Genomic DNA, 13712 nt, shown 5'->3' on the forward strand with positions numbered 1-13712 from the left:
AGTGTAAGTGTGCGGGTGAAAACGTCGTGAGAAAATAAAAATATAAAACCGGGGAATCGAAATGTCAACGTGGAAGATTCCCTCGGGAAGGATCTACGAGCGACCGACAGTGGTAAGGGTGGGCGAGGGTGAGAAATATATTATAAGAGCAACCGGCGGAAGGATCTATAATATACGACTACTGTGTTGAATATACGCGCGCACGTCAACTGAGGTGCGAAACCGAAATTGACAGGCGTAAAATAATTTGCATGTTTTATACCGTGGCGGTCGGGCGGGTTGGATAAGGTCGTCTCACCGAGTGGGCCTATATAAAATATATACATATTACACACACACACGCACATAAACAGGTATATAGCCGTACTATAATGTTATTATTATTATGTTATTCGCCGCTGGTTTTTCCCTCGAGACGCGGTTCGACAGACAAAGGCTGTCTGCACGCGAAACTCGCCGCCGCCGCCACTTCTGCTCCTTTTTGTAGTAACCGATGCAAATATATTATTAGAATTTTATAACAAAACATAGTTGTGGTATATTCTTTTTTTTTACTTTCCAGTAACTTTCCCGAACGTCAACAACTTAGCAACTACCATCACGTCATGGAAAAATATTCGCGATGCCCTATAATATCGACATGCAACGTTCCATTTATACACGTCAATAATAACTTCGTTTTAACTTATTTGATTAAATTCTAACGGAGCGTAAAACAGTATTATATATATAGGTCGTTTGAATGATACGCAAACCGAATGAATTGTCATGGTAAAAACTATACAACGAAATACATAGGTCCTATATAATATTATTATGAAGGTATATAATGAGAGCACGTCTTATATTTTATCTCAGCGTTTATTCATGTAATGTTAATTATCAAATAAAAGTTTTGTTTATGAAAAGAAATGAATTTAATTATATAAAGTTTTGCCAGCCCACTGGGGATGGGTTTAGCAATTTATTAATTAAATGCGCTTTTATTCGTGTAGGTATATTATATATAATTAGAAATTGTAACTATAATATAATAGAGAGTTTTTGCAAAGATACGCTAAACTTTACGGTAAAAATAACGTTCCGTTAAATGAGAAATAACTTAAACTATAGTTTTTGCATTACCGTAAATGTCGTACCTACCCAATACCCATATAAATACGGTATGTCGATAGTCGATATCATATTTAAATAAATATTTATCATTACAATGTTGTAATTATTTAATTACGTGTTGTTCACATTTTTATTTATACATTTATATTTTTATTCAATATGAATATTATAAATTGTAACTGATAAGCTACAATAGACGTGTTATAAATAAAAATCAATAAATTATTTTGTTGGTTGTTAATAAATGGTCTCAATAATTTTAACAAGCTTCAAGTAAAATCTATTTAATCTATTAAAAAAATATCGCTTAATCGCCCGGGGGGCCCTTACTGCGCCTATGAATATGATTATGAATTACTTTTTCAAATTAGCACGGTCTTCTTTTGCCCAAATTCTCAACAAATACTCAACGTGTTATTTTATCGCTCGAAGAGTAAATTGTTTATTTGACCACAGAATAATATTTTTTTTGAATGATGGCCCATTGTCCAGAATCATTATACGGATTATGACATAATACTTCCCGTAAAAGACTTAAGTCATCTTCCGTACTGACTCTTAAACGTTCCTTTTTACTTGAGGAGTTCATAATATACTACTTTAATTTTTTAACTTACTAAAATTAAATGTGGTCACTGGCCATTACTTTACCAAAGACATTATAAGAATATTTATAAACTTTTGATAATCCGTGTATTTTTTAGCCGATCATTTAACACGACAAATTAATTTACCGTACCCGTTAAATGATTAAAAATAACCGATTACGATAATCAAATAACCGAACCGATATTTGGAGCGCATGCGCACAAACATGTTTTGGTAAATAACGTTAACGTAGTTTTTAACCGGTGTTGTGCAAAAACTCTCTAATAACCGATTACGATAATCAAATAACCGAACCGATATTTGGAGCGCATGCGCACACACATGTTTTGGTAAATAACGTTACGTAGTTTTTAACCGGTGTTGTGCAAAAACGTTGCAATCATTTAACGCCATTGGAGTCGCTAAGAAAAAAAGTTTCCAATAATTTATATAATGATGTTATATATCAAAACAAAACCGTAATATTTTGATTTGTATTTGGTATAAAGCAGGCACATAATAGTGTATTTAATTTGTCATCCTATAAAGGACCTCGCGTTTATATCGTGGTCGAATTGATACCTGTAGCCTGTCTCAATAGCTAAATTATATTTCCAAAATATTGATTATATTAATAATTAAAACATTTAAGAAAAATTATTCCGAAGACGATGAAACTTTTTCACAGTATTCTAGCAATATATTTTCACGATATTGTCTCTATATACATTTACAATATTTTAGCTATACATTTTTAGATTTTTTTGCATTGTTTGATTTATATGTCTAACATTAAACACGATATGGACTATGTCACGCAAAGCTAACACATGGTTTCTCGATGACCAAAGAAGGTCCTTCAACATGTACCCTCAATGCAGAACCTAAATCAAAAACGAAAAATCAAGGATTTAACGGACTGCCTCAAATATGGAAACAAAAAAAAAGAAAGTAGTATACCATGACAATTTTTCGAAATCTTAGGGCCTCAAGCAGAAACTAATCAGCAATGTATTCGGTGCATTAAAAAAATAAAATTAGATTTGTAGAAATTAATTTAGAAATATACATAAGTTAAAAATGAAAACACATTTTACGCTAGCAGAACCATTGTTAACAATTGTTGAAATGGTTTAATCGCGAGCAATTTATTCGCGTAAGCAAAAAGAGCGCATATAATAAGAGCGCAAAGATAATTAAAAAATACAATTTTTATAAAATCTAGTCAAAAAATCAAAGTTAATATAAAAATACAGTTTTTATAACATCTAGTCAAAAAATCAAGGTTAACATAAAAATACAATTTTAATAAAACCTAGTCGAAAAATCGAAGTATATTATATTTGTAGTTAGAAATTTTCAGTAATGCCTTTTAAATATTCGTCAACAGGTTTAATTTCAAATTGCAATACCAAATTTTTAATACGTAGAGCTGAATCTTTATATTTTCTTTTTTTTGGAACTGAATATCCAGCAATTGCTTATTCAACTTTGAATTGATTTAAATTATCTTCTTTTTTCAATGCGTTAATAAATGTCCACATGGACGGGTGGACTGCATTCAACATAGAATTAAAACCGTTATGCCAACCTTATATTACATTGTTTGTGCGTGGAACGTCTTTTTGGATTAATTCATAACAATTCCAAATACTAATATTAAATAATGCAGGTCTTCTATGACCTCTCCTGTTTGGTCTACCGATGTATGTATCTTCAAAATAATCTAGGAATTCAGTTAATGAGTTTTGATTTTTTTAGTAAAACTCTGTATTAATTAATGATTCAAAACAATCAATAATTTACGTAAACATAATGAAAATTCTGGATCTTCTGAATATTCTTTTTGAAGTCCCAAACTTTGAATATGACGCCAAAAAGATTGGCCCAAGTAAAAAAAACAACCCTTAATTTGAGTTTCAGGGTAAATGTGTACTATAGCATTCATGGCAGCCTGTTCAAAATCTAACGTGAAAATTATTGGATTAAGATTAGATTTAATCGAATTGAATGCCACAAACATTCGGCGATATGTATCTTCAGATTTATCGGGCAAAAGAACTTAAACTAATGGTATCACATTTGCATCTATAATACTATGAATCGTGTAAAGTTGAGTAAACAATTTTGGAGCGCATGCAAATGTACCATCGGCAAACCAATAATAACTATTATGTAATAATTCCAAATTTCTTAACGTTGAAAACAATAAAAATCGTTTATTATTAACATTTTCCTCAAAACTATCGTATAGGTAATAAAAATGGTTCACCACTTACAGATTTTTTATACACATTTGGAATACTTAGATCAGTAATGTTGCTGGATTAGGTGGTGCTGAACTAATTTGTTTTTTTGCACGTTGTACTATTCGTTTTAATTGGTTGATTGGCGGTACCTAGTTGACTAGCAATATTTATATCAGTCTAAACAGTTTTTAAAAATAATATTTGCTTTATTATCAATATTTTTTTTTTACATTATTTTAGCTATTTAAAATTCAATACATAGTTTGTATACATACTTTAGCTGTAACTACTCCAATAACAGCATGTGTAGTTAGTTGTGAAGTTTTAGCGACTTCTTTTACTTCATTGATAAATTCTTTACATTTAAGTTTTGTGATATCTGGTACATGGGCTTATGATCAATGTATTTAATGACACTTTCACCTTTGGTGTGAACACGACCACGACAACTTAATTGCTTGTAGTCATTACATTTCCATATAATTTTTTCATTAATGGTCTTTTCTTTTCGATGAATAAAATGATTGTGTACTAATACATTTTCACCTTTTTGGCTTAACACATACATCAACACCATGGCGTATAATATTAATTAAATAATTAATAAAATTAAATAAAATAAATATAATAATTTATAATACATTTATCAGTTTATCGCACATGACGTGTAAATCCCAAACGGCACAAGCGAACTGATTAACCAACGCTATGTGATTGTAGTAGGTACTGAAAATTGTTATCGCGTTCAAATAGCTTACGCTATTTATGTATCGCGACCAAATGACCTCGTTCTTATGTCTTATTATCTTATATAATGCGCGCTCATTTTACCACGACTAAATGACGCGACACCTGTTTTTATAGTTGTATTATTAAAATTATATTTTTTAACAACAAAAATTACAAAAAAAATTATGTAAATTATACACATTTTTTTTTTTAAACAAAAATATTATTTTTTATTAACAATAAGTAATTAACATCAAAATAATTTAAACAAATGTTCATTGAGGCCAGTTGAGTTGCCATGCCCCAAGGTCTATAGTAACATATTTCATTCATGTTTATCTAAACGAACTTAAAATATCAAAAAAATAAATATGTATCTTATTTCATATAACGAAACGAAAAATCATGACAAAACATAATGTATATAATTATTTTGTAGTAATACTGCATCATTTTAGAGGTTTTAATAATTTGAAATAATTTATGGTTAAGAGTCGAAAAGTTGAAAATCATTAATGAACAAGTCAAATAATTAATGAGAGCGTTAATATAATTATGACAATATGTAATTGTTAATAATATATGTTAATATGTGACCATTTATGGGCTAGTTAAATTAAAAATTATAGAGCGAAAATCTCTTTATCAAAATATTGCCTCCTATTTGGTGTAAAAATCATTAGGTTAATAATGGTTACGAAAACCTATAAAATGTAGCTTTATATACATTTTAAGTACACCTACACAAATTGTATTAACATAACATATTAAGAATAAAATTGGTAGGCACAATAATTACATAATATTACATCGTCCATCATTGCTGATGAGCCTGACAATTATCTAGAAGTTAAAGTAAAAATATATATTTTGGGAATATTTTGTCCATCATACTCCAATCGTAAGAGATGCAGGAAGTTGGATCACAATTCCAGGCTATGGCGTTTGACAAATTATCATCATCATCATCGACAATCTATACAAATATATCACGTTTAAAATATTTTTAACCCAGTTTAGTATATTAATAAAATTTGATATTTTCTGTTTGAATTCAAACTACCTAATAAAATATGTTATGGTATCGTGTTTAGCAAAAAAGCACATCATTATTGTCAAGTTATTAAAATTTCAAATAATATTATTATTGCAGTATAGGTTTCCATTTGAGTATCTAAATATGAAGAAGTTAAAGAAAGACATAAATATAAAGAGTAAAAAGTCATTAATGGCTTAGTGAGTTTTGGTATAGACAAAATTATAAAAATATCGAGAGCCGAGATATATTCACTATCGGTAAAAATAAAAATGTAAAATCACAGAATGACTGTGATCTAGCTGTGGTATACTGGTATAGAACGGTTAATCCCTCAATATAATTTCGATAAACTGATAATAACATGAATAATATTGTTGTTATTATTTGTTATTACCTACCATTATATTTTAGATTCTAAGCGGAGCGATGTGTGTTTTTTGTTTTGTGTCTGTCATCATGTTTTGGGGCAGTAAAATTGCTTCGATTTTCGACTTCAGTACCAATATTTTTCATACTAATTGGGATAAACAAACTAAACATTAAGGAAAAAACGGGAATTTTTGCACACAATCAATTTTCGACAAAATCGTTTTTGGGTTTTTGATGTAAATTTAAAGCAAATGACCATAGATACATGAAATCACCCAATTTTTATATAAGCTTATTCTACCATGCAATTTTCAAAAAATTTCAATTTAGGAATATGGAATTTTCGATCATTATTAGATTTTTTTTAAATTAATATCGATAAAAATTTATTTGTTGGGTAGAAAAGCTTGAAAATTTAATACAAGGCTCTTAACATACTGTTTCAATAGCAGTTGAAAAATAATATAAATACATACCTAGTCACAATTTATTTTTCATAAGAATTGAAAGTTTGAATTTTGACAAAATATGTAAAAATCATGAAAATTCGCCAATCATTTTAAGGTAGAAATTCATAAAAAAATTAATACAAGGTTTCTTATAAGTTTGACAGCGTTTATCATAAAAAAAATATCCACCAGAGAGTCAATTTAAGTTTTTATGAGCATTTGAAATTTAAATTTTTACAACATTGGATTTTCACTAGATTTCTCATTTAGCAATTTTCTTATTTTGGTGTAACTCTAAAAAAAATGACCGCTGATACTTGAAATTTTTACTGAATGTTTATAATATAGGCATTTTCTATATTTGATAAGATTTTCAAATTGTTTTGATCAGTCTTGAGCTGTTTACTGACATTTTAATTTTTCAACTTTTTTAGTTCTTTTTTCTATTATTTATTAATGTCAATACAATATTTTATTGGTTGGGTCAAAAAGTTTCAAAATTGTATATAAGGCTTCATATTATTATTATATTCACATATTATTTTAATAGCAGTTGAAATGTATTAAAGATACATAGGTAGGCACGTTTTTTTTTTTTTATAAGCATTTAAAGTTAAAATTTTGACTAAATACGTAAAAAAGATGTTTATACATGTATCGATGAATGACTATGAACAAAAATAAAATAAAAATAAAAAAATATTAATTTGAACAAAAGTTATGCCGAAAGTCAGTTCTATCTGTTACACCTATATTAAACACATGGATAGAACTTTTAAAGGGGTCTTTGAACCTCCAGTGATGTAATTGTGAGTTTGGAACTCCGTTAAGTGTATAGGGCTACTGGTATGGTATACAATGCATAATAACATAGTGACTGTTGGAGGTAATAGTGGCGGCGACTACAATGGTCGCTAAAAATGTAATGCAGTGTAAATATGGATACATTATATTATGCCTATTATTATATAATCGACGTTGGCGGTGCGATAATAATAATTGTCGCCGAAGCGAAAAACGACAGATAATGTGCGGGGTGGGTGGGGTGTGACGAGAGGATGAGAGAGAACGAGCGAAAAAAAAATCGCGGTAGTGATGAGAAAAGTGCATTTCCCGCTCGCTATGACGGCTATATTATTATCGTCGTCGTCGTCGTCGTACACTCGTACAAAAGGAATCGAGAGATGAGTACCGCTCGAAATCACTTATCTATGTATAGGACTGCGGTGTATACGATACTACAATATAATAATATAATGTTCATTCAAAAACGTCCAAATCGAGTTTTACGAAGCGTTCGCACAATGGCTCTTCGACACTTCACGCGTATATAGTATAGATCTTTTCTCTCTCTCTCTCTTTCTCTCCGTTTCTCACCGGCGTTGTCGTGTCGTCACCCCGTTCAAATCTCACTCTCGGCACCCCTCCGCCGGTTCAGACCGAAAAGCGTGTTGCCCATATATATATATATATTGTAATAATACGCTGCAGTCATCGTCGTTTCCTTTCGACGTTTGTTCGGTCGTATACGCTCAGCGTACAGAATAATCATAATAATAATATGAACTTTAATGCGATGCGGCGCACACTCCAGCGAACACGACGACGATACTGCTAGTGCGTATTATATTAATGTACGTTCATAATATAGGTGCGCGCGGCGACAATGGGCGCGTTGTAGAAGATGGTGACGGGACGGCAAGATATAATGATTATATGATATATATATATACAAACTATATTAACAAAAGGTAAGCGACGACTCGACCGGGCCTATAATAATGTATACTATGCTCGTTCTGAGGATTTTTCCCCATACATGTGCACGCCGGTACACCCCAATAAGTATGGGATGCCGCAGATGCGCAGACACAATCTTTGACATATACATATAATCTGAAGGCCGAAGAAGGTTTGTTGCTTGTTTTTAACTAAAAAACATGTAAACATATCGCTGCACGAGGTTCGATCTTGTGATTTTAAAAGAACTCAATCGCCATATATTGACTTCTATAGTAATGAGTTGACATTTTTTGGTTTGCAATCATGGCCTATTATTTAGAGTCAGTGGCATGTCGTGCTTTTTTTGTCTTCTTCGTATTAGATTTTATGCATTCAATAATCATAATGTTTTTTAACGTCGGTACCACTTCGCAGAAAGTGCATTGAAAAATAATATGCTTTTTATTATATTCGAAAATTAAAATGTATTCTGTTCGAAACTATTAATATTGTTTTATAAAAATAAATAAAATGCACTGCTTTTAGTTGATCAACAAGAAACGACATAGATTCTAATTTTCTCAAATCCATCTAACCCATCATATCAACCTGTTTGAGCAAATGATTTGCAATAATTTGCGTGCAAATTAGATTTCACAAGTAATTATTTTCGAGTATGGAACACTAATATAGAAAGATTCACTGGTGCAGGCGGTGGGCTGAAAAGTAAAATACACATCAGACTGCAGACTGCAGTATTGAAAAAAACAAAAATGTGTTAAATTTTGAATTTTAAAAAGTTGAGTGAGAAAAATAGTATGATAAAATAAGTACAACATGCATAGGCATCTACCGCTATAATAATACTATATAGAATTTGGTCACGGGTGGCATCTTTTTTCAGGCATTTACGGTGTCGGGCATGGCAGAAAACTACGGGTGGGGTGCCCACTAGAAATTCCGCCAAACAAAGAAGTGTTCAAAAACCTACAGTCCCAAAAAACAAACCCAACAGTACCAACCAACCTGCAGCTAATGACCTCAGTTGTCGAAGCTTAATTTAAAATATAATATATGATTGCATCACGTGTGGTAAGTTCACGTGGTGTATTATTTTGAATTTTTCTCGTCGATAACATTAACGAATAATACAAAAGCGGGGCGGTAGCAGTGGCCGACCTGTTTATTGTGGGCGGCGGCTTTTGCAGCGCGCGGTACGCCGGCGTTCCAGGCGTTTCGGGCGTGACCTTTGGCGTGACCCGCCACTAACGCACCACTCCTATATCGCGACCTTTCGCCCGTCTCCGGCGTGATCGCTCCACGTCATTGGCTTTTCGCTCGGTGGTTTTTTCCCTTCGATTTTTCCAGCTTTCCCCGACAACCACCGCTTCCACTGGCGTTGTACTTGTTCCGCTAGAATCCGCCCGAATACCTAGCATGCATTACCTGTATTAATATTTGTCACGTGCGTGAAATTTCTAATGGCGCCTTTAAGATAAAGAATTAATTTTTCTTAAAAAATTTTTGAATATGTCATGTTTATTTCCTTTGATAAAATATCATCCTTTTAATGTTCACGAATATTCGTCCCGCGATGGATCACGTCTTTTTAATATTATATGTTTACACAATGTATAAAATGTTAAAATGTCGTCTGTTCCGAGAAATTGTTGTATAATATACAGTCAGAATCGTATGGACCATTTTTATAATAATAATAATAATATATAATAAATGTTGAGCTTGGCTCCTAGTTCTCTAGCTGCTGCTGCAGTTCTACATAGTATAGCTGACATGCGTCAACGTCGTAGATAAGTATAAAAGTTATTTTCGATTAGATTTTTTGCAGCTTAGGTGTATGTACAAGCAACACGAGAATAACTTATTTTGTCTTTTTGAAACCGATTCAGCTCTTCTTTGAATGGATTTATTCAAGTCAATACTATAACTTTTTTGTAGAAATTTGCTTACAGTATAAAGGTTACCATCACCAAGTAGTTCTTGTATCCATTCAATCATCTATTCAGTCCCAGTCCAAACTTATGTTCTACAAAAATTCCTTTTCAGACCATGATCATATCCGCCTTCTAGGTAAATCTCACTCCCCCCCCCCCAACTACCAAAAAACAACTTAAACCTTACCCGTTAACTTGGACTAACCATTAAAAACTTCCTTAATACTCTCCCCCCACTAGTAGAGGCGAAAGCCTGGTATGGTTAACGGAATAGCCATCCCCCAAAGCAAAGCAGTTCTTGTTTATTTTACAGTGAGCCCAGTGAGGTGACCTCTGTCGAACGTCGATGTTGTCTGTTGACGGATGTTGTTGTAGAACGCCGTCAAAATGGTGGTTGAAAACAGCTCATAATTTCACTATAACATGTAACAATCGTGAAAACAATTTTGAAAATTAATCGTTTTAAAGATTTGTCCATGAAAAACAACCTGAAAATAAAAATAGTTTTAATTAATTACTAATTATATGTATAATTCTCCAATTCAATACTTGGTCAACTTACTGTTGTAGGTTTTTCGTCACAATTTAATAGGTTCCTTTAATCGTTATTTATAGTTATAATACGTCTTACGAGGCGTGAGAGTTTTTCCTGTAAAGTATGTTTTTGAGAAAATAACAATAGGTCACACGCAGACCCCTTAATATAGTCGTGTAGACAGCTGGTAACAAAATATCGGTAACACGTTACGGTTACAAGTTAAATAATATTATTCAATCTCCGCACGAAACCGCGGCGTGGTATACCGAGAACTCTGTTTATATAATATGTAAACAAACGAAATTTGTACAATAAACCTATAGTAATAACCTAGATAATACTTTTTAACCACATTGTTGTTGTGCATGCAATGTATACATATACATATTATAAGAACATAAAGCTGTCTGGTCATTTTGTTTCCATTTTATCTTAACGCGGTGGCGGTAAACTTTATTGCTCCAAAACGTCTATAATACAGCTCACAACGGTACAGTGGTGGACAGCGCACACACACATATAATGACACTACGTTCTTATATTGTAAGATGATAAATAATATAAAATGTCACAATGGATAGAATACCTATATTTGTATAAACATAGTAAGACGATAGTATAATATATTTCACGTGGTTTTGTGCAAGGAAAGGTACAGTCGATTATTATTTTTTGATTTTCGATTTTTATCGTTATTATTTTTCCCCTTTCCGTACATGACAAATAACGAGTACAATAGATATACGTATAATATGACATTGTGTGTAGGTATACGTATCTATAAAGACATTTCCACGGTTAGATTTCACATTCCGTATGCATTTACACCGCTATAATTATTATTGTTAACTATATAAGACTCGACTCTGTAGTATGACATCATATAATATTATTAAAACCTCAACCGGAGAAACAGTGAAGTCATAGCTGAAACTATATACCTGAACATACATAAAGGTGTAATATCATATATATATAATGTAATAACAAATAATATTATTATGTATACTATATACATAATATAGTTATGGGTATCTGTAATTTATCATACATAATAGAGTCGTACACGGAATTGAATCTTTATTATCATCGTTTGTGATATACAATGAAGTCTATACCTAGTAACGTATAATATGCTACCTAGCTACAATTAATATCGAAATCCGAACACACACGTCGTGTCTTACACGTACGTCGTACAAAAGGTTTATAATTTATAAATACGTGTGTACGACTATATTGTTGAAACGCGATCAAACCCGCAGGTATAGGTATTTATACGACCCGATGAGTTGTCGAAAACGAACAGATTTCACGCTCGTCCGTAGAAATCGTAACTTTAATTCCGATTGGGATGATATAATATTTTAAGCCACAGTCGTCTCGTTGAGTGTGAGCACTTGCTGCAAGTGCGTTTTTTATGGTCCGTCGCAGTGAAATACCATTAAATACTTAGACATTATGAGCATTGATGTTTCTATACACGACAAGGAAAAAAAGTTTTCGGACATAAAATTATCCGATAGAAAAATTTAAGCTGGCGCTCCACAGGGCTTTCGCAGTATATCACAGTTATTGTGATATTATATACAATCTATAATGTGCAATTTCACTGACCTAATAAAAATATGGACAAATTCTTGGATGACACGATGGTTTATACTAAAATATTAAGGCAAAAATAGCAGCCATCTGAGCCATATATTATAGGGCTATATAATATGTGTATAGAAACCAGAGGATTTAGAACTTGAATGCAGGTCCGATGATAGTGCCTGAAAATTAATCCATTTGCTATTGTTATTGCCATTGTCTGACATCCGGTGTCCTATTTAAAAGTTCCAGACGTTCTGTCTTTTTCTTACCGTCTCCAGTATTTCTGACATTTTTGAATTATTGTCTTGATTTTGAGTTGAAAAATATATGGATCTTAAATGACAAACATGGTCTTCCGGGTCAACACATCAAGATCAGTTTAGCAGTTACATTTGGTCCCGCACTAAACTACATTAATAATCCCAATATGTCCCAATAATTTCGCAGTGTATTGCATTTGGGTGGTCAAAAACAAGGAAATATTTAAATACCATATAATTTTCCAAGGATCAAAATAACCCATTGTGTGGACTAAATTAAAAACATTCTGCAAAAATTCATGAAAACACGAAGAATCAACACAGAATCAGCCATATATATAACTACTATACTAAATCCGCATCATAGCCTTATTAAAAATGTACATTACACATTTACAACTATATCCTAACGTAATACAATCACCCAATTTCGAATTAAAATCACTGAGACATGGTCACCGAGACCATTGGTGTAAGAAATTTCGAAAATTAAGCTACAAAATAAGTACCTAGGTATAGTATAAAATACTAAAACGTATCTAAAACAAAACTTCTTAGTTACTAAAAGTAAAGACATCCATCTTATAGTATTGGAAATTTATTAATCAGGCCATTCCAACAGATGGATGTATTTATATTGGTTCCACATTATTTTAAAATCATTTTAAATTTTCCTTCCCATTTTATACAGACTTAGGGGTGTCTACATATATTACATTATGCGAGTAATATGGTTAGTATTTAAAAAAAACTGTTTTTTGTTTAACAAATATTAGTTTTAAATTCCAATCCATTTGTTTAATTTTAATTTTTTAATTAGTCTATTTCTGTCTTAAAATGTATGTAATATATTTTTTATTTTTAGTCATATTATATAGTTCTGTCGTTTATCTCTATACTTCATGCTATAATAAATAATGTTTTAATTTGGAATTTTTTATCAGAAACTAATTTGGATGGTTCATAACTGAGTCTATCGCTGATCACACCTGCATGGGTTCTGACATAATATATTAATAATATACTACTATCATTCTAATTTATGATACGGATTAGATTCTCTCAAAATTATTGTTTTTAACTAAAATAATTTCCCGTCAAA

General features: G+C 31.6%; 1 pseudogene across 1 annotated transcript; it reads right to left on the reverse strand.

The window, feature by feature from the left end:
- Positions 1-2989: 2989 nt before the first annotated feature.
- Positions 2990-4530, reverse strand: LOC149055690 (uncharacterized; annotated as a pseudogene). Its single transcript, XR_016191414.1, has 3 exons — positions 4425-4530; positions 4229-4344; positions 2990-4130 (listed from the first exon to the last, which is right to left on the reverse strand). The product of XR_016191414.1 is annotated as an uncharacterized LOC149055690 (transcript).
- Between the last annotated feature and the right edge of the window lie 9182 nt (positions 4531-13712).

The sequence above is a fragment of the Diuraphis noxia genome, unplaced genomic scaffold (genome assembly GCF_037042655.1).
Source record: "Diuraphis noxia isolate RWA-SAM2 unplaced genomic scaffold, SU_Dnox_SAM2 contig0004, whole genome shotgun sequence".
Classification (NCBI taxonomy): Eukaryota; Metazoa; Arthropoda; class Insecta; order Hemiptera; family Aphididae; genus Diuraphis; species Diuraphis noxia.